The sequence below is a fragment of the Cebidichthys violaceus genome, unplaced genomic scaffold (assembly GCF_023349555.1).
Source record: "Cebidichthys violaceus isolate CVI_PGR_0920_01 unplaced genomic scaffold, fCebVio1.0.p SCAF_32, whole genome shotgun sequence".
Taxonomy (NCBI): Eukaryota; Metazoa; Chordata; class Actinopteri; order Perciformes; family Stichaeidae; genus Cebidichthys; species Cebidichthys violaceus.
Window position 1 is genome coordinate 1,573,265 of NW_027176506.1, and position 24,458 is coordinate 1,597,722.

General features: G+C 46.2%; 23 non-coding genes and 1 pseudogene across 23 annotated transcripts; 1 reads left to right on the forward strand and 23 right to left on the reverse strand.

Moving 5' to 3' along the window:
* Positions 1-57: 57 nt before the first annotated feature.
* Positions 58-130, reverse strand: trnav-cac (transfer RNA valine (anticodon CAC)). Its single transcript has one exon. It is a non-coding gene; the product is annotated as a tRNA-Val (tRNA).
* A 7,988-nt stretch (positions 131-8,118) lies between these two features.
* On the forward strand, positions 8,119-8,303 carry LOC137883052 (U2 spliceosomal RNA). The gene has a single exon (XR_011104462.1). It is a non-coding gene; the product is annotated as a U2 spliceosomal RNA (small nuclear RNA).
* A 3,115-nt stretch (positions 8,304-11,418) lies between these two features.
* On the reverse strand, positions 11,419-11,533 carry LOC137882657 (U5 spliceosomal RNA). Its single transcript, XR_011104086.1, has one exon. It is a non-coding gene; the product is annotated as a U5 spliceosomal RNA (small nuclear RNA).
* Positions 11,534-12,018: 485 nt separating this feature from the next.
* Positions 12,019-12,163, reverse strand: LOC137882823 (U1 spliceosomal RNA; annotated as a pseudogene).
* A 673-nt stretch (positions 12,164-12,836) lies between these two features.
* Positions 12,837-13,027, reverse strand: LOC137883029 (U2 spliceosomal RNA). The gene has a single exon (XR_011104441.1). It is a non-coding gene; the product is annotated as a U2 spliceosomal RNA (small nuclear RNA).
* Positions 13,028-13,208: 181 nt separating this feature from the next.
* On the reverse strand, positions 13,209-13,321 carry LOC137883118 (U5 spliceosomal RNA). The gene has a single exon (XR_011104513.1). It is a non-coding gene; the product is annotated as a U5 spliceosomal RNA (small nuclear RNA).
* A 496-nt stretch (positions 13,322-13,817) lies between these two features.
* LOC137882723 (U1 spliceosomal RNA) lies at positions 13,818-13,981 on the reverse strand. Its single transcript, XR_011104148.1, has one exon. It is a non-coding gene; the product is annotated as a U1 spliceosomal RNA (small nuclear RNA).
* A 673-nt stretch (positions 13,982-14,654) lies between these two features.
* On the reverse strand, positions 14,655-14,845 carry LOC137883011 (U2 spliceosomal RNA). Its single transcript, XR_011104424.1, has one exon. It is a non-coding gene; the product is annotated as a U2 spliceosomal RNA (small nuclear RNA).
* A 178-nt stretch (positions 14,846-15,023) lies between these two features.
* On the reverse strand, positions 15,024-15,138 carry LOC137882543 (U5 spliceosomal RNA). Its single transcript, XR_011103978.1, has one exon. It is a non-coding gene; the product is annotated as a U5 spliceosomal RNA (small nuclear RNA).
* A 496-nt stretch (positions 15,139-15,634) lies between these two features.
* Positions 15,635-15,798, reverse strand: LOC137882522 (U1 spliceosomal RNA). Its single transcript, XR_011103960.1, has one exon. It is a non-coding gene; the product is annotated as a U1 spliceosomal RNA (small nuclear RNA).
* A 673-nt stretch (positions 15,799-16,471) lies between these two features.
* On the reverse strand, positions 16,472-16,662 carry LOC137882909 (U2 spliceosomal RNA). Its single transcript, XR_011104327.1, has one exon. It is a non-coding gene; the product is annotated as a U2 spliceosomal RNA (small nuclear RNA).
* A 179-nt stretch (positions 16,663-16,841) lies between these two features.
* LOC137883163 (U5 spliceosomal RNA) lies at positions 16,842-16,956 on the reverse strand. Its single transcript, XR_011104554.1, has one exon. It is a non-coding gene; the product is annotated as a U5 spliceosomal RNA (small nuclear RNA).
* A 496-nt stretch (positions 16,957-17,452) lies between these two features.
* LOC137882817 (U1 spliceosomal RNA) lies at positions 17,453-17,616 on the reverse strand. The gene has a single exon (XR_011104240.1). It is a non-coding gene; the product is annotated as a U1 spliceosomal RNA (small nuclear RNA).
* A 673-nt stretch (positions 17,617-18,289) lies between these two features.
* LOC137882910 (U2 spliceosomal RNA) lies at positions 18,290-18,480 on the reverse strand. Its single transcript, XR_011104328.1, has one exon. It is a non-coding gene; the product is annotated as a U2 spliceosomal RNA (small nuclear RNA).
* Positions 18,481-18,659: 179 nt separating this feature from the next.
* LOC137883085 (U5 spliceosomal RNA) lies at positions 18,660-18,774 on the reverse strand. Its single transcript, XR_011104483.1, has one exon. It is a non-coding gene; the product is annotated as a U5 spliceosomal RNA (small nuclear RNA).
* Positions 18,775-19,270: 496 nt separating this feature from the next.
* On the reverse strand, positions 19,271-19,434 carry LOC137882799 (U1 spliceosomal RNA). Its single transcript, XR_011104222.1, has one exon. It is a non-coding gene; the product is annotated as a U1 spliceosomal RNA (small nuclear RNA).
* A 673-nt stretch (positions 19,435-20,107) lies between these two features.
* LOC137882837 (U2 spliceosomal RNA) lies at positions 20,108-20,298 on the reverse strand. The gene has a single exon (XR_011104257.1). It is a non-coding gene; the product is annotated as a U2 spliceosomal RNA (small nuclear RNA).
* Positions 20,299-20,477: 179 nt separating this feature from the next.
* Positions 20,478-20,592, reverse strand: LOC137883168 (U5 spliceosomal RNA). The gene has a single exon (XR_011104559.1). It is a non-coding gene; the product is annotated as a U5 spliceosomal RNA (small nuclear RNA).
* A 496-nt stretch (positions 20,593-21,088) lies between these two features.
* LOC137882665 (U1 spliceosomal RNA) lies at positions 21,089-21,252 on the reverse strand. The gene has a single exon (XR_011104093.1). It is a non-coding gene; the product is annotated as a U1 spliceosomal RNA (small nuclear RNA).
* Positions 21,253-21,925: 673 nt separating this feature from the next.
* Positions 21,926-22,116, reverse strand: LOC137883019 (U2 spliceosomal RNA). Its single transcript, XR_011104431.1, has one exon. It is a non-coding gene; the product is annotated as a U2 spliceosomal RNA (small nuclear RNA).
* Positions 22,117-22,295: 179 nt separating this feature from the next.
* Positions 22,296-22,410, reverse strand: LOC137883169 (U5 spliceosomal RNA). Its single transcript, XR_011104560.1, has one exon. It is a non-coding gene; the product is annotated as a U5 spliceosomal RNA (small nuclear RNA).
* Positions 22,411-22,906: 496 nt separating this feature from the next.
* Positions 22,907-23,070, reverse strand: LOC137882762 (U1 spliceosomal RNA). Its single transcript, XR_011104186.1, has one exon. It is a non-coding gene; the product is annotated as a U1 spliceosomal RNA (small nuclear RNA).
* Positions 23,071-23,743: 673 nt separating this feature from the next.
* LOC137883020 (U2 spliceosomal RNA) lies at positions 23,744-23,934 on the reverse strand. Its single transcript, XR_011104432.1, has one exon. It is a non-coding gene; the product is annotated as a U2 spliceosomal RNA (small nuclear RNA).
* A 178-nt stretch (positions 23,935-24,112) lies between these two features.
* On the reverse strand, positions 24,113-24,227 carry LOC137882641 (U5 spliceosomal RNA). Its single transcript, XR_011104071.1, has one exon. It is a non-coding gene; the product is annotated as a U5 spliceosomal RNA (small nuclear RNA).
* Positions 24,228-24,458: the final 231 nt, after the last annotated feature.

A 24,458-nucleotide genomic window follows, 5' to 3' on the forward strand; every position in this document is an offset into this window, starting at 1 on the left:
TATCCAATTTACTGACAATTCTTCTAAGGAGAGTTTTATTGTGTGGAGTAAGACGAGTGTTTCCGCCCAGTTTCGAACGGGGGACCTTTTGCTTGTGAGGCAAACGTGATAACCACTACACTACGGAAACTGCTGAAAATGACTTTTACGCATGTGCCCAAGATCATGCTACATTCACACTTGATTGCAAACATTTCAGATGCCAGACAACATGATTTCTGAATGGATTCAGTCACAGCTGCTGTGCCATTGAGTGACAGTTGTTGTCGACTAAACTCAAAGCCTCCCTTGTATAGCTCTAAGAATTCCCTTTAAAGGCCGGAACAGCGCCACCTGTTTTTTTTTCCTAGCCAAAAGTGGTACTGGAGCAGTCCTCGTTAGTATAGTGGACAGTATCTCCGCTTGTCACGGGGAAGACCAGGGTTCGATTCCCTGATGGGGAGTTTTCTACTAGGTGCAAGTAAGACAACAGCCATTTAACACAGATTGTGGTGACATATCAAGCGTGTTCCTCCTGTCAGAGACCACTTCACATTGACGATATGATCAACAACCACAGCATGCATGAAAGTTTTTCACTGCTCATCAGAATGGAAAATTCATCACTACCAACATGCTGATATCTCAAATCATTTGTCCATGAAATGTGATATTCTTACCACACATTGGTTTAGGGGGGAAGCCATGGAGAAGGACTTCTGGTTGGTCTCAAGGAAGTTCTGGCAAACAATAAGACTACTCAGGAGCAGCACACAAGGTCCAGTTTTCAGTCAAGTGTGAAGCGGTTGGAATGAGAGTCGGCACCTACAAGGGAGGAGAACTGCTGTCCCTGACTCGGAGTACTACTTTCATGTTTAGCATAAGCAGTAGAAGTATTTACTGCCGATTGGGGTCAAATCTGTCTCCCAAGTACAACTTCCATTGAATATTAATGATATTCATGCACTTTTTTGCCGATTGGCTGACATTAGGACACTAGAGGTCAAAGGTCATATATTAACAAGGAAGTGTTTGTACACACAGCCAAACGGGTGGTATTGGGACTTTTCAGCACTACTCCCATTCAAAACATAGGAATGACTTTAACCAATGGGACAAATGGGCCATTTTGTGACTTTTCAAGCATTACTTTCATACAAAAATTAGGATTATGATGGCTAAGGGACAAATGGGTCATTTTGTGACTTTTAGCACTACTTTCATGCAAAGTATAGGATTATGTCTTACCAATGGACAAATGGGGTATTTTGTCACTTTTAACCTTTTAAAAACGAGGCCTATTTGCAGGCCTCAGCTCGAATAAAGATAAGAAAAACCTAATTAATTGTATAAAAAAAAATAAAAAAAATAAAAAATATATATATATTTTTTTTTTTTTAATATATTTTTGAGATGAGAAAAATCATGGAACTATCAGAATACATGTTACTGGTTCACATAAGATAAAGATGGAACACAGCAGAACTTGGAAAACTCAAAAGCTCGATCTTGAAAAACAGCACTTTTAGGGTATTGTTTTTTGGAAAGTATGGGTATCCAAGACTTTTAATATGCTGGGCTCTTAGAACAACTGATATAGGCTCTATATACACAGCTATACATAGATACAGTGAAACATTTATGAAATATAGAGCATTTCAAATTAGAAAACTGATCAAATATTCCAATATTTGAATAAAAAAGTATTTTTTAAATTCAAAAACACTCTATATCACTTCTATGTATCACTCATGATGTTCATTGAATCAATAGACCGAAGATTGGACCTTTTTTGAGTGTTTTAAGCTCTTTCTATGCCCTTTTTAGTTATTTAGTTTAAGGTCAAATACTGCTTCAGACTCTCTGTTCAGGGCTGTATCTCAGCCCCCCCTTCTCCGATTTTCACCATTGAGACATCCTTCGAACCGCAGGAACCAATAGAATTGCCTGGAATTGAAAGCTAGATGATTGACAGCACTATTAGCCAATAAAGCTCAAAAAGGTCCAGCTCTGAAATCTGATTTGCTGAGCTTCCAACCCTCTCAAGAATCCGAGGAGTGTCGGAGAGACACGAATCGAACGGATTCACACGGAGCACCAGCAGCTGGACAAACATGCATTGGAAGTACGGAGATATTCCATTTTTTCGCTGAGATTCGATCAAAAGTAAGTACAATATTCGATGAAAGCTGTGTGACTTTTTGTGTTCGAAGCTGAATATCTCTGCGATGGTTTACCGGGGAGAGAAATGGAAACTATGACCGTAATCTCCGTCAGGCGCTCGTGCTTTTTCATGCTGCATGTTCGTAGGTAGCACGTTGCTAACGGAGTGTAGCAGCTGTTTGCTCCGGTCTGTCCCAGTCATATCGAGTATGATTTATGATATTTTGTTATTTGTTTGCTTGGCTGATGGGAGATGTGTTTGTCTCATGTAGAAGTGACCTAGTTCATGTTGTTCTCAGGACGCTGAGGTTTCTGCAGAACTATAACATCACTATATTCGTTCTTCGTGGGTTCTCTGCCAGTTACTTTTAACACAAAACTCTCTAAGTTTTGATGTACTCTGCGTCCAAATGGGGGACCTACGGGTGTATATTAAGTACCACTTTCATGCAAAATATAGGATTATGTTTTACCAAGGGACAAGTGGGGTATTTTGTGACTTTTAAGCACTACTTTCATGCAAAATATAGGGAAATGTTGGATTAAGTGCCAAATGGCTGAAATAGTGCATTTTCATCACAAATTCCATTGGAAGTCTAGGAATGTGTGGGCTGGGCCCCCAGCCCAAAGGGCTGGTCCCTCAGATGACTGTCTTTAAGAATCACTTGGTTTTAGATCAATAGCATGTTGCTATATTAAGTTAGCTTTAGCAAGGGTGTTCAAACTTGCTGCTTTATGGGCTTATTAAGGTGGTCAAATTGAAGGTTCCCTGTGATTTTCAATCATTTTCAACCATATCCTGATGTGTTATGACTGTTTGAATGAGGGACATTTGGCCAATTTTTTCCCATTCATTTTCGGGGAAAGCAAAATTAGACCTCCTGTCACTCTTTCTAGACAGGCATAATAAGGTCAAAATGTTGCCATTTTACATGAAAGTGACCCATTTGGGCCTGTCTACAACATACTAAAAAATCAGGTTTCTAAGTTGTTTAGAAAAAAAAGTGCTTAAATTAGGCCAAAATCTAATATAAAACTTTTCTTTTTCAAAATTGTTTTAAGCTTTGTCCTGAGTTTTATCCATAAAACCCAAACTTCTCTGATTTTTACCGGATTTTTGGCAAAATGACCTTATTATAGGGCTTGTACAGTACACATGTTGAAAATCTGGGGTCTGTAGGACCAATATTTTAGCTTTTATGCCGATTTGATCATATGTCAAATTTAGGCGAAAATAAGGGAATAACGCACCAAATGGCCCTTTGGGCCTGTTTTTGAGGACCTTAACTAGCATCAATATGTACCAAACTTTAGGCATTTAAAGGTGAGATGACCCTCTTTGAATATAAAAAGGATCCGTTACGTTACCTTGTTTAAAAGTACTAAAATATAAGAGACAAAAGTGAAAAAATGACCTTCTGGCATTTGGGACATTTGGGTGCAAAGCATGCAAATGAATGGGAAATGTCCGTTTTTTGGCCTGGGGAGATGGCAAATGTTCCAGCCCGAAGGGCTGGCTCCTCCCTGCCAGCCCAAAGGGCTGGCGTCCTCCTTTAAAAAATGTACTTTCTCCAATCCTTTTCATTTTCATACAGTTGGATACAGGCTGTGAGCCCTTTGGGAAGGGGAGATATTGCGTGGGACAAATGAGACAAAAGGGACAATTGGGTATTAATTCTCTCCAATGTGTCCCTTTTTTGCTTTATAAGGGAACTTCCAAAAAAGGGACATTTCTCATCCAGTGAATTAATACCCAAATGTCCTAACCCAATTGTCTCTTTTGTACCCTTCTGTCCCGACCCAATTGTCCCTTTTTGTCCCATTTGTCCGACGCAATATCTCCGGTTTTCTATGGATTATGAAGCTGAAACTTCAAATATGAGCAAAGTTTCAAGCAAATCGGAGAAATTGGATTTTTAACTCAAAAATCCAAATTGTTGATTTGACTGACAAATTTAAAATTAAAACTTTGTCCAATCCTTTCAATTTTCATTGTGGAGATGGTACCGTAAAAATTTCAGCCTCCTAGCCCATTGGATTGATGAGATATTGGCAGGGACAATAGTGCTAAAAGCATAAATCTGAAATGTAAATTTTTCGCGTAATAAGGGAAGTTTCCAAAAAGGGACATTTCTCATACATTTGAATGGGCCCGGATTACCGGCAATTGTCCCGAATTTTACCCGAAAAAGTGCTCCAAAAACCCGCAGGGTTGGGGACAATTGCTTCTAATTTTCGCCAATTCAAATGGAGGAGGAATGTCCGTTTTTGAGTTTTAAGGAAAAACCTTATAAATCACCAAAAAGGGACATTTGTCATACATTTGCATTGGCCAGGATTGAGGGCAATTGTCCCCAGCTTTTGCGGGGATTTGGAGCACTTTTTCCGGGTAAAAGTAGGGGCAAATGCCCCCCAAACCGCCGTGATTTTGGAGCACTTTCTTCGGGTAAAAGTTGGGACAATTGGCCTCAATTTTGGCCCATTCAAATGGATGAGAAATGTCCGTTTTTGGTGAGTTATAAGGTTAAAACCTTATAAGTCCAAAAAGGGACACTTCTTATCCATTAACATTGGAGTGAATCAATACCCAATTGTCCTAACCCAATTGTCCCTTTTTGACCCAACTTTCCCAGCAAATATCTCCTCAGCCCGAAGGGCCAAGGCTTAATTGGCGTGGGAACCAATTTGTAAGGGCCTGACCCAATTGTCCCTTTTTGACCCTTTTGTCCAGACAGATGGGACAAAAAAGGACAATTGGGTTGGGACAATTCAGGTTAATCTGGGCCAATGCAAATGTATGAGAAATGGCAGTTATAAGGGAACGGACAAAAAGGGACACTTCTCATCCATTAACATTGGAGAGAATTAATACCCAATTGTCCTAAACCAATTGTCCCTTTTTGACCCAAATGTCCTAACCCAATTGTCTCTTTTTGGCCCTGGTGGCCTGGGGCCATTTGGGACAAAAAGGGACAATTGGGAAGTCCTTAATTGGCGTGGGAACCAATTTGTAAGGGTTTGGCCTGGACAGATGGGACAAAAAGAGACAATTGGGTTGGGACAATTCAGGTTAATTTTGCCAATGCAAATGGATGAAAAATGTCCCTTTTTGGCTTTATAAGGCAACTTCCACATTCCCAATTGTCCCTCTTATTCCCATCTTCCACAACCAATATCTAGACAACCAATATCTAGATATTAGGTCCCTATCCCAAAGGGACACAGGGTCAAAGGTCGAAAAGGGTCGAATTAGGGCTTAATTGGCGTGGGAACCAAATTGCAAGGAATACGCCTTGTAACCCCTCCAAAAAGGGACAATTCGAATCAATGAGAGCGGGGAAAAATTAACCTGAATTGTCCCAACCCAATTGTCCCTTTTTGGCCCAAAATGCCAAAAGTTTTGGGATATACTTGGGCCGGTAGTGCTGGAGGTGTTGTCCGCAATACTCCGCACAGGTGCAATGGGAGGGGCTGCGGCCACCGGAATTATCTCCCTTCTTTATAAGAAGAGGGACCGCACTGAACTAGGGAATGTAATGGTAATTTTTGACGTAGTATATTTTTCTACTCAGTATATTGTATTCATGCATCAGTCACTTTGCTCTGGACTTTGTTGAACTTCACCGTGTCTCTGTTGTGCAGAAGAAGGATTCTCCCTTGCCTGTTCAAATAGATAACTAACTGTGTGTTGTATGAGAATGTTCCATGCCAAGGCCTTTGGGCCGCTTGTTTTGGTTGCTGGCTGTTTGTTTTCACTTGTCGTTCCCATCAGTCTGAGACCAAAAGTCTGAGACCGAAATGTCTGTAACATTGGCCACCGGCCCCCACCTTTGCTCATTCTGTATAGAGAAAGCTTGTTCACTTTTTTCTTGGTTCTTCCTCACTGAGACTGTACGCATTCTGTTGTGATGATTGAACCTTCTCTGCGCAGAGAATAAATACTTAAAAGACAACCTGGTTTTTGGTATTATGAATTTCAGCATGATGAGACTCACGCAAAGCGGGTATAGGAATATTTTCCACCACAGGAACTGGCGACCACTGACCATGCTGTGTGTTGACTACAAACTCCTGGCAAAGGTCTTAGCGAATCACCTGGGCATCGCACTTCCTCATGTGGTCCATGTTGACCAAACATGTGGGGTAGCGGGGCGCTCGGTGAGATGGAATCTTCAGCTCATTCAAGATGCCGTCGCTTGGGTAGAAGACCGGCACCTGCCACTGATGGTGGTTGGTGTCGTCCAGGCAAAAGCTTTGGACAGGGTTCACTGGGGTTTTATGTTTAGACTATTGCACAGGTTAGGCTTCAGCCAGGTTTTTGTGGGATGGCTACGCATATTGTACACAGGTGTGGGGAGCATGGTTTCAGTTAACGGCCACCTAGGGGATGTTTTCATGTTGCACTCGGGGGTAAGACAGGGGTGTCCGCTTTCACCACTGCTTTACATCCTTAACATCGAGCCGCTGGCGGCAGCCATTCGGGCTGATCCGGGTGTGAGAAGTTTCCTGCTACCTGGCAGCGGGGGCCTGCGAGTCAAACTGTCTCAGTACGCAGACGACACCACACTGCTGCTGGACACTGATGCATGCCTACTTTGAGCCTTGGAGATTTTCCAGAGCTTTTGTAGGGTGGCTGGTGCTAAACTTAATTGTGCCAAGTCTTCTGCAAAGTACTTCGGGCGCTGGAAAGATAGGACGGAGGTACCAGGGGGGCTGACGCTCTGCACGGGTCCTCTGAAAGTACTAAGGGTCAGCTTTGAGACGGCCCATAGTGCCACGGCGTTTTTTGGCAGTCCAGAAGAAACTTGCGCTCTGGAAAATTAGGTGCCTAACTTTGATAGGGAAGGTACTGGTTCTGAAGGTAGACGTTGTGCCATCTCTTGTGTACTTGGCATACATATACCCAATGCCAGTCAGTATGAGGAGACCTATTGTGCGCCTTGTGTTCACCTTCCTGTGGGGCGGGAGATATGAGTATATGGTGAGCATGCTGGTCGGGATTGAAGCAGGGGGAAGAGACGTTCCGCATCTCCTGTTGAAGCTAGACTGCATATTTGTTTCTGTGTAGGGAGATGTACGCTCCGGTCGCACACCCATCAGGACACTTCCTGCGGCTCTATTTTTCATACCAGGCCAGGCGCATGCTGGTCTGGAACAGTTTGGCACTCCGGGTGGAGCAGTAGCCATGGCATTACCACCATGCAGCCAGGTGGCTGCGGGCCCATCCCGAGGCCTCAGAAACCAATGTCAGACTGAACCACAAATTCCTTTATAAAGTTGTCAGACAGAGAGTGATTGCACCTGCGGTGGTCGAGACCCCGAAAAGTATTTGGAAGGGGATACAGCCACAGGGGCTTGACAATGGTCTCAAAGATCTCAATTGGCTATGCCTCCAAAAGAGCCTGCCAGTTCGAGAATTAATGTACCGGCACGGTTTAGCAAGATCCCCTGCATGCCCTAGGGAAGGCTGCATGGGGGAAGAAACTGTTAGGCATGTCATGTGGGACTGTACCTTTGCTAGTAGGGTGTGGGGTAGAGCAATGACATGGCAAGAGTGGCTAGACCCTGGGTTTCAACTGACGTGGACTAGGGTGGTAGAAGGGTTAGGCTTGGGGAATAAATGTTTCCTTAAGTGGCTTATTATAAGCCTGGTTAAAAGGAGTTTGTGGGTGGCAAGGCAAGACATGGTGGGGAAAAACAGGGAAAGTAGCTTGGAGGGGGTGTTAAACAGGATGGAACTAGAGGTAAAAGGGAGGATTGAAAAGGACATCAGGAAGTGGGGGAAGCATGCTGCCTTAGAAAGGTGGAAAGGAGGCTTTGGGTGGGGAATGGGAAATCCAGGGGGTAATGTATTAAAGCGTGGGTTTTCTTTTGATGACAAAGTTTTTGGTTATTTGCATGAGATTGTCAGATTGAATTGAGTCTCTTGTAGGACAAATGTTAAAGCTGAATGTTTGAAAGTGTTTGATTTTGTGCAACGATTTTTTGTTAAGAAAAGAAAAAAAAAATTTGTTCTTATCAGTTTAATATCTGATATGTCCTCTATATGAGGATAATGTATTAAGCAGATTTTTAGCATTGGGAGATGAAAAAGGGGCTTGTTCCGTTCACTCCACGCATTGACCCGGTATTGCAGCATTGCCTGGAACGGTGCACTCTTCAAATGCCTTGTGGACAACCAAACACCAATCCAAATGGATCAGTCTGTTGATTGATTTGACTCTGGAATGAATGACGCGAGTCACAATCGCTGTCTGTCTTCAAGGCTGGGACTTGTGGCAAACAAAGGCCCCGTTTACTCCTTACTAAGGCCCTTTGTGGAACAGCAATGTGCTCTCAGCCTCAAATCACTGTATACATCAGCCCTGACTGCTGGGGAAATTCCCAGCTCTGAATGCTAATTTCTGTCCTCCGAGTCAAATTGTGGGTGATGTTATTTTGTAGGCTCTATTTCGTTTGCAGATTGTCCAGAAAAGTGCAAGTGTAGCTGTGCAGCAGTGTCTGTTGTATGCTGTGAAGCTGTGTGTTGAGTAATGCAAATTGCCCGGGTTCGCCGAGAGAAGTGGGTGTAGCCTTTTGGATGGGCCTAAACTGATTGTGTGTTCTCCTCACCGATATTTTCCCTTCTTTGTGGGAGAAAAGTGTTCCGATGATCCTTTCCTTATATACATCCCTAAGCTGTGCTTTAAGGGAGTCACAAGCCTCCTGATTTATAGTGTCACCCCAGTTTCTCCCGACGTACTCAAGCTTGAGAAGGCGCTGAAGGCGAAGCACCTCCCTCCTCGCCATACTCGTCTTCCTTTTGCAATACTTAAGACAAAAAAGTTGTATCCGCTCTTTAGCAACCTCCCACCACTCAATTTCTCCAGCGCACAATGGTCTTAGTCCTTTCAGGCCCTTAAAAAACGAACAGAAATTTTGGTTGAAAACCTCCTCCTCCAGGATGCTGATGTTGAGGCGCCAGTACCCAGTCCCAAATGCTGGTCCATCTGAGTGCACTACAAATAGCAGCCCTTCATGATCAGAAAAGAACACAGGGAGCAGCAGTCTGCCTGCCAATAGCCTCAAAGATTCAGAAAAAAAACATTTAACTATGCCCCTAGAGTTGCGCCATGTGGGACCTGTTACCTGTGGCCTGACCTCCCTCGCCCCATCTACCAGGCCGTGTTTAGCCATGAGGTTGGAAATAAAGCTATCGCTGGTATCTCCCCCCTTGCCCAACTCAACATTAAAATCACCCCCTATCCCTACCTGCTTATTGGTGGCCAGGTGCGGCTCCAATTGGCCAACCATGTCTTGCCTTTCTGTTGGAGTTTGTGGTCCATAGACCACAATAACCCGAAGCGTGGCTGTCCCCCATGAGATGTCTGCGCCCATTATCCTCCCCTGAACAATAACAAAGGAAGACTCCACCGTGGTCTCTTGAAACCCGAATAAAATACCAACCCCAGTAGAGTGGACCCCCCCTACGCTCCAAACTGAGTCCCCTTTTGTCCGCTCCCTCGAAAAAATCCCCACGTCCCCCCTATCCCGTAAATGTACCTCCTGCAGAAAACAAAAGGCAACCTGGTGTGAGTCCACAAAATCAAAAACAGCCCTTCTTTTAACTGAGTCCCTCATTCCCTTTGCGTTGATAGTGAGAACCTTAAAAGAACCCATTGTATGTCCTATATAATAATTCCTGAGGCCGGTTCCCACTACCCCAAATGTGACACCTTTTCCATCTCATCAGACCAGGAAAAGGGTACCGCATATTGAGACGTTGTTGGTCTGCTAAGCCCCTCATTTGCATCCTCCCCTAAAAGGGACGGCAGCATGAGCAGGCCTGGGGGGAGATAGAAACTCAGGCCCAAACTTTCTGTTAGTGTGGCAGCTGCCTCCCCCAAAGCCTGCTCCTCCAGCCCCTCTTCACCCTTTTGACTCGTGTCCCCAACTTCCTGCTCCTGGGTCCCTCAATCCTCCACTTTGTCGGCAGCGCTTATATGCTGTCCTGTTACCTCTCCCCTCTTCCCCTCAATTCCCTCCTTTTGGGTCTGTCTTCCCTTACTCTCCCCCCTCGGCTTTTAGCTGTATGCCCCCTCCCCACTCTCTCCAAACTCTGTCAGGAGTCCTGTTCCGAAAACCTGCAAGCCTTTCCGTGCCCCTTGCTTTGACGAGGAAGCAACAGGATCAGAAAAGAAATCAGAAAATTCGTCCATGCTGTCCGTGGCTGCCTGGGCCACTCCGCCTGTTCCGGCGGAGCCCTCCACCTGAAGTGCTGCCTCCCCTTTGCTCCCCGAAGTGTCAGCTCCGGAGCCCACCTGTACCGGCCTACCACTCCATTCTGTTCAAATCTAGGTCCCCTACATGGCTCGCCAGCCTCAGTAGGTTTGGCGGCCTCCGCGGAAGTTTTCTTGCGGCTAGGGCAGCCTCTGTAAAGATGGTCTGTTCCACCGCATACATGGCAAGTCCTCGGCTCTGTGCAGTCTTTGGCCGTGTGCCGTGGGTCAAACAGGTATCCGCGATCGCCCCCCAGACTGAAAAAGACCGATGGGTGCTTCAGGCCTCCTGGGCCTTCTGTGTCAGGATATAGCAAAACCTGGAACTGCCGCCGTCGCGTCCAAAAACCCAGGGGGTCCTTTATGTGTCTTGCACCCGTCATCACCTCAACATACTGCCCCAGAAAAGCAGCTAGCGCTGAGTCATTTACAAAGGGGTTATACATATGCACAGTTATTGTTTGGAAGTTCAGTCTATCAAGGTTCAATACCTGTAATCGACTAGCGGCCTGACACCTGCTTCTGATCGGCAGATTTCCGCCACTCTGCCGTAAATGTCCTCATTCCTCAGCATGATGTTGAACGCCTTCTCTTGCTGGTTCCACTGGACGCAGTGAACCTCCTCCACCTTTAGACTGCCTGATTATAACTTGTCTGCCAAAAAAGTCTCTAAAATACAGCTCCTCTTCTCTTGTAGTCGCAGCATGTATCTCAGCCCGACCCTTGGAATCGACTGATCTCCTTCGCTGGTTGCTGCCATTGTTGTTTCGTTGTGCGCTCTTTCTGTGCTGTATCCTTCAGCTACAACACTTGATCTTAGCCAAAAGGCCAAGAAACGATGAGCCCCAACTGTTTGCTTCCTGAGGCAACCTCCTGACACATTTCTCCCTTGTCGTGGTGCAGTTCATTCAATGGGTCATGGCAGTGGCTGCTGCTTTGCACACCCATCTAAACCCTCCATAGTCAAGCACCTTGGTCTAGTTAAGGACAGCTTTCTTTTTTTCACAAGTGTACAAGGCTCAGCCAAACGGCAAAGCCTGCCGAAAATAGGTTTAACTCATTGGTGTTCCTCTCCACGGAAGTCTTCAGTAAAAGGCGAAAGACTTGTGCATTATGAAGACAAACCAAAGTAAGTACAGCACTCTTGTCGAGAGCAGCTGAAGACCCTAGTCGTCCCAGTCAAAACGCTCATGGTAAGCCTGAGTTGACGTGCCCTGTTCCAAATCCAAAGCCATACCCCTGACCAAATCTTAAAGAGGACAATATTCTCCAATGTACTATTTCCTTCCCTCCAATCAAAAGCACAAATCTCGCTGTGTTATTTTTTCTTCATTTCACTGTTGATGCAGAGCTGGAAATTTCCCCCAGCAGTCAGGGCTGATGTATACAGTGATTTGAGGCTGGGAGCACAGTCCTGGTGCAGTTCTTTCAATGGGGCATAGCAGTGGCACACGTGTCCAAGCCCTCTATGGTCAAGCACCATGGTCTAGTTAAGAACATCTTTCTTCCTTTTCACAAATGCCCAGGACTCGGCTACAGGAATTGGCAAGCAAAATAGCAGCATGTTGAGGTCCATGTCCGTCTAACAACCGTGTGATATTTTTTTCAACTTAAAAATCAGGGGAGAGCACGAACACAGTCCCCCACTACCAGAAATCAGCAGAAACATTTGCAGTGGTCAGCACAACCGGAGTGCAATGGTTGAGCCTCGCCCTGGGTGAACCACCTTCTTGATCATGGTATCTTCCCTGCCAGGTAAGTATGAGTTGGAAGACACAGAGACAGGGGTGGCATTCCCAGACACAGTACTCTGGATGACGGTTCCCAGATGGCATAATCCCAGAGTCAGCATTAGCTTCCCTTGGCAAGCTGTTTCTGCTTCTGAGAAAGCAAACACAGCCCAGCAACCAAACGAAAATCTAAGCATGCTAACAATGGAAGGATCTTCGGAACACATTTCTCCCACAAAGAAGGGAAAATATCGGTGAGGAGAACACGCAATCATTTTAGGCCCATCCAAAAAGCCACACCCACTTCTCTCGGCAAACCCGTGCAATTTGCATTACTCAACACACAGCTTCACAGCATACAACAGACACTGCTGCACAGCTACGCTTGCACTTTTCTGGACAATCTGCAAACGAAATAGAGCCTACAAAATGACATCACCCACAATCTGACTCGGAGGACGGAAATTAGCATTCAGAGCTGGAAATTTCCCCAAGCAGTCAGGGCTGATGTATACAGTGATTTGAGGCTGGGAGCACAGTGTTGTTCCACAAAGGGCCTCGGTAAGGAGTAAACAGGGCCTTTGTTTGCCACAAGTCCCGGCCTTGAAGACAGACAGCGACTGTGACTCGCGTCGTTCATTTCAGAGTCAAATCAATCAACAGACTGATCCATTTAGATTGGTGTTTGGTTGTCCACAAGGCATTTAAAGAGTGCACCGTTCCCGGCAACGCTGCAATACCGGGTCAATGCGTGGAGTGAACTGAGCAAGCCCCTTTTTCATCTCCCAATGCTAAAAATCTGCTTAATACATTATCCTCATATAGAGGACATATCAGATATTAGACTGATAAGAACAGATACTACACTTGATCTTAGCCAAAAGGCCGAGAAGCGATGAGCCCCAACTGTTTGCTTCCTGAGGCAACCTCCTGACACATTTCTCCCTTGTCGTGGTGCAGTTCATTCAATGGGTCATGGCAGTGGCTGCTGCTTTGCACACCCGTCCAAACCCTCCATAGTCAAGCGCCTCGGTCTAGTTAAGGACAGCTGTCTTTCTTTTCACAAGTGTACAAGGCTCAGCCAAACGTCAAAGCCTGCCAAAAATAGGTTTAACTCATTGGTGTTCCTCTCCACGGAAGTCTTTAGTAAAAGGCGAAAGACTTGTGCGTTATGAAGAGAAACCAAAGTAAGTACAGCACTCTTGTCGAGAGCAGCTGAAGACCCTAGTCGTCCCAGTCAAAACGCTCATGGTAAGCCTGAGTTGACGTGCCCTGTTCCAAATCCAAAGCCACACCCCTGCCCACATCTTAAAGAGGGCAATATTCTCCAATGTACTATTTCCTTCCCTCCAATCAAAAGCACAAATCTCGCTGTGTTATTTTTTCTTCATTTCAATGTTGATTCAGAGCTGGAAATTTCCCCCAGCAGTCAGGGCTGATGTATACAGTGATTTGAGGCTGGGAGCACAGTCCTGGTGCAGTTCTTTCAATGGGGCATAGCAGTGGCTGCTGCTTGGCACACCTGTCCAAGCCCTCCATGGTCAAGCACCATGGTCTAGTTAAGGACATCTTTCTTCCTTTTCACAAACGCCCAGGACTCGGCTACAGGAATCGGCAAGCGGAATAGCAGCATGTTGAGGTCCATGTCCGTCTACCAACCGGGTGATATTTTTTTCAACTTAAAAATCAGGGGAGAGCGCGAACGCAGTCCCCCACTACCAGAAGTTATGCAGTCGAGATTCCCACATTTGGGGAATTCGCAGTGGTCAGTGCAACCGGAGTGCAATGGTTGAGCCTCGCACTGGGTGAACCACCTTCTTGATCACGGTATCTTCCCTGCCAGGTAAGTATGAGTTGGAAGACACAGAGACAGGGGTGGCATTCCCAGACACAGTACTCTGGATGACGGTTCCCAGATGGCATAATCCCAGAGTCAGCATTAGCTTCCCTTGGCAAGCTGTTTCTGCTTCTGAGAAAGCAAACACAGCCCAGCAACCAAACGAAAATCTAAGCATGCTAACAATGGAAGGATCTTCGGAACACATTTCTCCCACAAAGAAGGGAAAATATCGGTGAGGAGAACACGCAATCATTTTAGGCCCATCCAAAAAGCCACACCCACTTCTCTCGGCAAACCCGGGCAATTTGCATTACTCAACACACAGCTTCACAGCATACAACAGACACTGCTGCACAGCTACGCTTGCACTTTTCTGGACAATCTGCAAACGAAATAGAGCCTACAAAATGACATCACCCACAATCTGACTCGGAGGACGGAAATTAGCATTCAGAGCTGGAAATTTCCCCAAGCAGTCAGGGCTGATGTATACAGTGATTTGAGGCTGGGAGCACAGTGTTGTTCCACAAAGGGCCTCGGTAAGGAGTAAACAGGGCCTTTGTTTGCCACAAGTCCCGGCCTTGAAGACAGACAGCGACTGTGACTCGCGTCGTTCATTTCAGAGTCAAATCAATCAACAGACTGATCCATTTAGATTGGTGTTTGGTTGTCCACAAGGCATTTAAAGAGTGCACCGTTCCCGGCAATGCTGCAATACCGGGTCAATGCGTGGAGTGAACGGAGCAAGCCCCTTTTTCATCTCCCAATGCTAAAAATCTGCTTAATACATTATCCTCATATAGAGGACATATCAGATATTAAACTGATAAGAACAGATACTACACTTGATCTTAGCCAAAATGCCGAGAAGCAATGAGCCCCAACTGTTTGCTTCCTGAGGCAACCTCCTGACACATTTCTCCCTTGTCGTGGTGCAGTTCATTCAATGGGTCATGGCAGTGGCTGCTGCTTTGCACACCCGTCCAAACCCTCCATAGTCAAGCACCTTGGTCTAATTAAGGACAGCTTTTTTTCTTTTCACAAGTGTACAAGGCTCAGCCAAACGGCAAAGCCTGCCAAAATAGGTTTAACTCATTGGTGTTCCTCTCCACGGAAGTCTTTAGTAAAAGGCGAAAGACTTGTGCGTTATGAAGAGAAACCAAAGTAAGTACAGCACTCTTGTCGAGAGCAGCTGAAGACCCTAGTCGTCCCAGTCAAAACGCTCATGGTAAGCCTGAGTTGACGTGCCCTGTTCCAAATCCAAAGCCACACCCCTGCCCACATCTTAAAGAGGGCAATATTCTCCAATGTACTATTTCCTTCCCTCCAATCAAAAGCACAAATCTCGCTGTGTTATTTTTTCTTCATTTCAATGTTGATTCAGAGCTGGAAATTTCCCCCAGCAATCAGGGCTGATGTATACAGTGATTTGAGGCTGGGAGCACAGTCCTGGTGCAGTTCTTTCAATGGGGCATAGCAGTGGCTGCTGCTTGGCACACCTGTCCAAGCCCTCCATGGTCAAGCACCATGGTCTAGTTAAGGACATCTTTCTTCCTTTTCACAAACGCCCAGGACTCGGCTACAGGAATCGGCAAGCGGAATAGCAGCATGTTGAGGTCCATGTCCGTCTACCAACCGGGTGATATTTTTTTCAACTTAAAAATCAGGGGAGAGCGCGAACGCAGTCCCCCACTACCAGAAATTATGCAGTCGAGATTCCCACATTTGGGGAATTCGCAGTGGTCAGCACAACCGGAGTGCAATGGTTGAGCCTCGCCCTGGGTGAACCACCTTCTTGATCATGGTATCTTCCCTGCCAGGTAAGTATAAGTTGGAAGACACAGAGACAGGGGTGGCATTCCCAGACACAGTACTCTGGATGACGGTTCCCAGATGGCATAATCCCAGAGTCAGCATTAGCTTCCCTTGGCAAGCTGTTTCTGCTTCTGAGAAAGCAAACACAGCCCAGCAACCAAACGAAAATCTAAGCATGCTAACAATGGAAGGATCTTCGGAACACATTTCTCCCACAAAGAAGGGAAAATATCGGTGAGGAGAACACGCAATCATTTTAGGCCCATCCAAAAAGCCACACCCACTTCTCTCGGCAAACCCGGGCAATTTGCATTACTCAATACACAGCTTCACAGCATACAACAGACACTGCTGCACAGCTACGCTTGCACTTTTCTGGACAATCTGCAAACGAAATAGAGCCTACAAAATGACATCACCCACAATCTGACTCGGAGGACGGAAATTAGCATTCAGAGCTGGAAATTTCCCCAAGCAGTCAGGGCTGATGTATACAGTGATTTGAGGCTGGGAGCACAGTGTTGTTCCACAAAGGGCCTCGGTAAGGAGTAAACAGGGCCTTTGTTTGCCACAAGTCCCGGCCTTGAAGACAGACAGTGACTGTGACTCGCGTCGTTCATTTCAGAGTCAAATCAATCAACAGACTGATCCATTTAGATTGGTGTTTGGTTGTCCACAAGGCATTTAAAGAGTGCACCGTTCCCGGCAATGCTGCAATACCGGGTCAATGCGTGGAGTGAACGGAGCAAGCCCTTTTTTCATCTCCCAATGCTAAAAATCTGCTTAATACATTATCCTCATATAGAGGACATATCAGATATTAAACTGATAAGAACAGATACTACACTTGATCTTAGCCAAAAGGCCGAGAAGCGATGAGCCCCAACTGTTTGCTTCCTGAGGCAACCTCCTAACACATTTCTCCCTTGTCGTGGTGCAGTTCATTCAATGGGTCATGGCAGTGACTGCTGCTTTGCACACCCGTTCAAACCCTCCATAGTCAAGCACCTTGGTCTAGTTAAGGACAGCTGTCTTTCTTTTCACAAGTGTACAAGGCTCAGCCAAACGGCAAAGCCTGCCAAAAATAGGTTTAACTCATTGGTGTTCCTCTCCACGGAAGTCTTTAGTAAAAGGCGAAAGACTTGTGCTTTATGAAGAGAAACCAAAGTAAGTACAGCACTCTTGTCGAGAGCAGCTGAAGACCCTAGTCGTCCCAGTCAAAACGCTCATGGTAAGCCTGAGTTGACGTGCCCTGTTCCAAATCCAAAGCCACACCCCTGCCCACATCTTAAAGAGGGCAATATTCTCCAATGTACTATTTCCTTCCCTCCATTCAAAAGCACAAATCTCGCTGTGTTATTTTTTCTTCATTTCACTGTTGATTCAGAGCTGGAAATTTCCCCCAGCAGTCAGGGCTGATGTATACAGTGATTTGAGGCTGGCAGCACAGTCCTGGTGCAGTTATTTCAATGGGGCATAGCAGTGGCTGCTGCTTGGCACACCTGTCCAAGCCCTCCATGGTCAAGCACCATGGTCTAGTTAAGGACATCTTTCTTCCTTTTCACAAACGCCCAGGACTCGGCTACAGGAATCCGCAAGCAGAATAGCAGCATGTTGAGGTCCATGTCCATCTACTAACCGTGTGATATTTTTTTCAACTTAAAAATCAGGGGAGAGCGCGAATGCAGTCCCCAACTACCAGAAATTATGCAGTCAAGATTCCCACATTTGGGGAATTCACAATGGTCAGTGCAACCGGAGTGCAATGGTTGAGCCTCGCCTTGGGTGAACCACCTTCTTGATCATGGTATCTTCCCTGCCAGGTAAGTATGAGCTAGAAGACACAAAGACAGGGGTGGCATTCCCAGACACAGTACTCTGGATGACGGTTCCCAGATGGCATAATCCCAGAGTCAGCATTAGCTTCCCTTGGCAAGCTGTTTCTGCTTCTGAGAAAGCAAACACAGCCCAGCAACCAAACGAAAATCTAAGCATGCTAACAATGGAAGGATCTTCGGAACACATTTCTCCCACAAAGAAGGGAAAATATCGGTGAGGAGAACACGCAATCATTTTAGGCCCATCCAAAAAGCCACACCCACTTCTCTCGGCAAACCCGGGCAATTTGCATTACTCAATACACAGCTTCACAGCATACAACAGACACTGCTGCACAGCTACGCTTGCACTTTTCTGGACAATCTGCAAACGAAATAGAGCCTACAAAATGACATCACCCACAATCTGACTCGGAGGACGGAAATTAGCATTCAGGGCTGGAAATTTCCCCAAGCAGTCAGGGCTGATGTATACAGTGATTTGAGGCTGGGAGCACAGTGTTGTTCCACAAAGGGCCTCGGTAAGGAGTAAACAGGGCCTTTGTTTGCCACAAGTCCCGGCCTTGAAGACAGACAGTGACTGTGACTCGCGTCGTTCATTTCAGAGTCAAATCAATCAACAGACTGATCCATTTAGATTGGTGTTTGGTTGTCCACAAGGCATTTAAAGAGTGCACCGTTCCCGGCAATGCTGCAATACCGGGTCAATGCGTGGAGTGAACGGAGCAAGCCCTTTTTTCATCTCCCAATGCTAAAAATCTGCTTAATACATTATCCTCATATAGAGGACATATCAGATATTAAACTGATAAGAACAGATACTACACTTGATCTTAGCCAAAAGGCCGAGAAGCGATGAGCCCCAACTGTTTGCTTCCTGAGGCAACCTCCTAACACATTTCTCCCTTGTCGTGGTGCAGTTCATTCAATGGGTCATGGCAGTGACTGCTGCTTTGCACACCCGTTCAAACCCTCCATAGTCAAGCACCTTGGTCTAGTTAAGGACAGCTGTCTTTCTTTTCACAAGTGTACAAGGCTCAGCCAAACGGCAAAGCCTGCCAAAAATAGGTTTAACTCATTGGTGTTCCTCTCCACGGAAGTCTTTAGTAAAAGGCGAAAGACTTGTGCGTTATGAAGAGAAACCAAAGTAAGTACAGCACTCTTGTCGAGAGCAGCTGAAGACCCTAGTCGTCCCAGTCAAAACGCTCATGGTAAGCCTGAGTTGACGTGCCCTGTTCCAAATCCAAAGCCACACCCCTGCCCACATCTTAAAGAGGGCAATATTCTCCAATGTACTACTTCCTTCCCTCCATTCAAAAGCACAAATCTCGCTGTGTTATTTTTTCTTCATTTCACTGTTGATTCAGAGCTGGAAATTTCCCCCAGCAGTCAGGGCTGATGTATACAGTGATTTGAGGCTGGCAGCACAGTCCTGGTGCAGTTCTTTCAATGGGGCATAGCAGTGGCTGCTGCTTGGCACACCTGTCCAAGCCCTCCATGGTCAAGCACCATGGTCTAGTTAAGGACATCTTTCTTCCTTTTCACAAACGCCCAGGACTCGGCTACAGGAATCGGCAAGCGGAATAGCAGCATGTTAAGGTCCATGTCCGTCTACCAACCGTGTGATATTTTTTTCAACTTAAAAATCAGGGGAGAGCGCGTACGCAGTCCCACACTACCAGAAATTATGCAGTTGAAATTCCCACATTTGGGGAATTCGCAGTGGTCAGCACAACCGGAGTGCAATGGTTGAGCCTCGCCCTGGGTGAACCACCTTCTTGATCATGGTATCTTCCCTGCCAGGTAAGTATAAGTTGGAAGACACAGAGACAGGGGTGGCATTCCCAGACACAGTACTCTGGATGACGGTTCCCAGATGGCATAATCCCAGAGTCAGCATTAGCTTCCCTTGGCAAGCTGTTTCTGCTTCTGAGAAAGCAAACACAGCCCAGCAACCAAACGAAAATCTAAGCATGCTAACAATGGAAGGATCTTCGGAACACATTTCTCCCACAAAGAAGGGAAAATATCGGTGAGGAGAACACGCAATCATTTTAGGTCCATCCAAAAAGCCACACCCACTTCTCTCGGCAAACCCGGGCAATTTGCATTACTCAACACACAGCTTCACAGCATACAACAGACACTGCTGCACAGCTACGCTTGCACTTTTCTGGACAATCTGCAAACGAAATAGAGCCTACAAAATGACATCACCCACAATCTGACTCGGAGGACGGAAATTAGCATTCAGAGCTGGAAATTTCCTCAAGCAGTCAGGGCTGATGTATACAGTGATTTGAGGCTGGGAGCACAGTGTTGTTCCACAAAGGGCCTCGGAAGGGAGTAAACAGGGCCTTTGTTTGCCACAAGTCCCGGCCTTGAAGACAGACAGCGACTGTGACTCGCGTCGTTCATTTCAGAGTCAAATCAATCAACAGACTGATCCATTTAGATTGGTGTTTGGTTGTCCACAAGGCATTTAAAGAGTGCACCGTTCCCGGCAATGCTGCAATACCGGGTCAATGCGTGGAGTGAACGGAGCAAGCCCCTTTTTCATCTCCCAATGCTAAAAATCTGCTTAATACATTATCCTCATATAGAGGACATATCAGATATTAAACTGATAAGAACAGATACTACACTTGATCTTAGCCAAAAGGCCGAGAAGCGATGAGCCCCAACTGTTTGCTTCCTGAGGCAACCTCCTGACACATTTCTCCCTTGTCGTGGTGCAGTTCATTCAATGGGTCATGGCAGTGGCTGCTGCTTTGCACACCCGTCCAAACCCTCCATAGTCAAGCACCTTGGTCTAGTTAAGGACAGCTGTCTTTCTTTTCACAAGTGTACAAGGCTCAGCCAAACGGCAAAGCCTGCCAAAAATAGGTTTAACTCATTGGTGTTCCTCTCCACGGAAGTCTTTAGTAAAAGGCGAAAGACTTGTGCGTTACGAAGAGAAACCAAAGTAAGTACAGCACTCTTGTCGAGAGCAGCTGAAGACCCTAGTCGTCCCAGTCAAAACGCTCATGGTAAGCCTGAGTTGACGTGCCCTGTTCCAAATCCAAAGCCACACCCCTGCCCACATCTTAAAGAGGGCAATATTCTCCAATGTACTATTTCCTTCCCTCCATTCAAAAGCACAAATCTCGCTGTGTTATTTTTTCTTCATTTCACTGTTGATTCAGAGCTGGAAATTTCCCCCAGCAATCAGGGCTGATGTATACAGTGATTTGAGGCTGGGAGCACAGTCCTGGTGCAGTTCTTTCAATGGGGCATAGCAGTGGCTGCTGCTTGGCACACCTGTCCAAGCCCTCCATGGTCAAGCACCATGGTCTAGTTAAGGACATCTTTCTTCCTTTTCACAAACGCCCAGGACTCGGCTACAGGAATCGGCAAGCGGAATAGCAGCATGTTGAGGTCCATGTCCGTCTACCAACCGGGTGATATTTTTTTCAACTTAAAAATCAGGGGAGAGCGCGAACGCAGTCCCCCACTACCAGAAATTATGCAGTCGAGATTCCCACATTTGGGGAATTCACAGTGGTCAGCACAACCGGAGTGCAATGGTTGAGCCTCGCCCTGGGTGAACCACCTTCTTGATCATGGTATCTTCCCTGCCAGGTAAGTATAAGTTGGAAGACACAGAGACAGGGGTGGCATTCCCAGACACAGTACTCTGGATGACGGTTCCCAGATGGCATAATCCCAGAGTCAGCATTAGCTTCCCTTGGCAAGCTGTTTCTGCTTCTGAGAAAGCAAACACAGCCCAGCAACCAAACGAAAATCTAAGCATGCTAACAATGGAAGGATCTTCGGAACACATTTCTCCCACAAAGAAGGGAAAATATCGGTGAGGAGAACACGCAATCATTTTAGGTCCATCCAAAAAGCCACACCCACTTCTCTCGGCAAACCCGGGCAATTTGCATTACTCAACACACAGCTTCACAGCATACAACAGACACTGCTGCACAGCTACGCTTGCACTTTTCTGGACAATCTGCAAACGAAATAGAGCCTACAAAATGACATCACCCACAATCTGACTCGGAGGACGGAAATTAGCATTCAGAGCTGGAAATTTCCCCAAGCAGTCAGGGCTGATGTATACAGTGATTTGAGGCTGGGAGCACAGTGTTGTTCCACAAAGGGCCTCGGTAAGGAGTAAACAGGGCCTTTGTTTGCCACAAGTCCCGGCCTTGAAGACAGACAGCGACTGTGACTCGCGTCGTTCATTTCAGAGTCAAATCAATCAACAGACTGATCCATTTAGATTGGTGTTTGGTTGTCCACAAGGCATTTAAAGAGTGCACCGTTCCAGGCAATGCTGCAATACCGGGTCAATGTGTGGAGTGAACGGAGCAAGCCCCTTTTTCATCTCCCAATGCTAAAAATCTGCTTAATACATTATCCTCATATAGAGGACATATCAGATATTAAACTGATAAGAACAGATACTACACTTGATCTTAGCCAAAAGGCCGAGAAGCGATGAGCCCCAACTGTTTGCTTCCTGAGGCAACCTCCTGACACATTTCTCCCTTGTCGTGGTGCAGTTCATTCAATGGGTCATGGCAGTGGCTGCTGCTTTGCACACCCGTCCAAACCCTCCATAGTCAAGCACCTTGGTCTAGTTAAGGACAGCTGTCTTTCTTTTCACAAGTGTACAAGGCTCAGCCAAACGGCAAAGCCTGCCAAAAATAGGTTTAACTCATTGGTGTTCCTCTCCACGGAAGTCTTTAGTAAAAGGCGAAAGACTTGTGCGTTACGAAGAGAAACCAAAGTAAGTACAGCACTCTTGTCGAGAGCAGCTGAAGACCCTAGTCGTCCCAGTCAAAACGCTCATGGTAAGCCTGAGTTGACGTGCCCTGTTCCAAATCCAAAGCCACACCCCTGCCCACATCTTAAAGAGGGCAATATTCTCCAATGTACTATTTCCTTCCCTCCATTCAAAAGCACAAATCTCGCTGTGTTATTTTTTCTTCATTTCACTGTTGATTCAGAGCTGGAAATTTCCCCCAGCAATCAGGGCTGATGTATACAGTGATTTGAGGCTGGGAGCACAGTCCTGGTGCAGTTCTTTCAATGGGGCATAGCAGTGGCTGCTGCTTGGCACACCTGTCCAAGCCCTCCATGGTCAAGCACCATGGTCTAGTTAAGGACATCTTTCTTCCTTTTCACAAACGCCCAGGACTCGGCTACAGGAATCGGCAAGCGGAATAGCAGCATGTTGAGGTCCATGTCCGTCTACCAACCGGGTGATATTTTTTTCAACTTAAAAATCAGGGGAGAGCGCGAACGCAGTCCCCCACTACCAGAAATTATGCAGTCGAGATTCCCACATTTGGGGAATTCGCAGTGGTCAGCACAACCGGAGTGCAATGGTTGAGCCTCGCCCTGGGTGAACCACCTTCTTGATCATGGTATCTTCCCTGCCAGGTAAGTATAAGTTGGAAGACACAGAGACAGGGGTGGCATTCCCAGACACAGTACTCTGGATGACGGTTCCCAGATGGCATAATCCCAGAGTCAGCATTAGCTTCCCTTGGCAAGCTGTTTCTGCTTCTGAGAAAGCAAACACAGCCCAGCAACCAAACGAAAATCTAAGCATGCTAACAATGGAAGGATCTTCGGAACACATTTCTCCCACAAAGAAGGGAAAATATCGGTGAGGAGAACACGCAATCATTTTAGGTCCATCCAAAAAGCCACACCCACTTCTCTCGGCAAACCCGGGCAATTTGCATTACTCAACACACAGCTTCACAGCATACAACAGACACTGCTGCACAGCTACGCTTGCACTTTTCTGGACAATCTGCAAACGAAATAGAGCCTACAAAATGACATCACCCACAATCTGACTCGGAGGACGGAAATTAGCATTCAGAGCTGGAAATTTCCCCAAGCAGTCAGGGCTGATGTATACAGTGATTTGAGGCTGGGAGCACAGTGTTGTTCCACAAAGGGCCTCGGTAAGGAGTAAACAGGGCCTTTGTTTGCCACAAGTCCCGGCCTTGAAGACAGACAGCGACTGTGACTCGCGTCGTTCATTTCAGAGTCAAATCAATCAACAGACTGATCCATTTAGATTGGTGTTTGGTTGTCCACAAGGCATTTAAAGAGTGCACCGTTCCAGGCAATGCTGCAATACCGGGTCAATGTGTGGAGTGAACGGAGCAAGCCCCTTTTTCATCTCCCAATGCTAAAAATCTGCTTAATACATTATCCTCATATAGAGGACATATCAGATATTAAACTGATAAGAACAGATACTACACTTGATCTTAGCCAAAAGGCCGAGAAGCGATGAGCCCCAACTGTTTGCTTCCTGAGGCAACCTCCTGACACATTTCTCCCTTGTCGTGGTGCAGTTCATTCAATGGGTCATGGCAGTGGCTGCTGCTTTGCACACCCGTCCAAACCCTCCATAGTCAAGCACCTTGGTCTAGTTAAGGACAGCTGTTTTTCTTTTCACAAGTGTACAAGGCTCAGCCAAACGGCAAAGCCTGCCAAAATAGGTTTAACTCATTGGTGTTCCTCTCCACGGAAGTCTTTAGTAAAAGGCGAAAGAGTTGTGCGTCATGAAGAGAAACCAAAGTAAGTACAGCACTCTTGTCGAGAGCAGCTGAAGACCCTAGTCCTCCCAGTCAAAACGCTCATGGTAAGCCTGAGTTGACGTGCCCTGTTCCAAATCCAAAGCCACACCCCTGCCCACATCTTAAAGAGGGCAATATTCTCCAATGTACTATTTCCTTCCCTCCATTCAAAAGCACAAATCTCGCTGTGTTATTTTTTCTTCATTTCACTGTTGATTCAGAGCTGGAAATTTCCC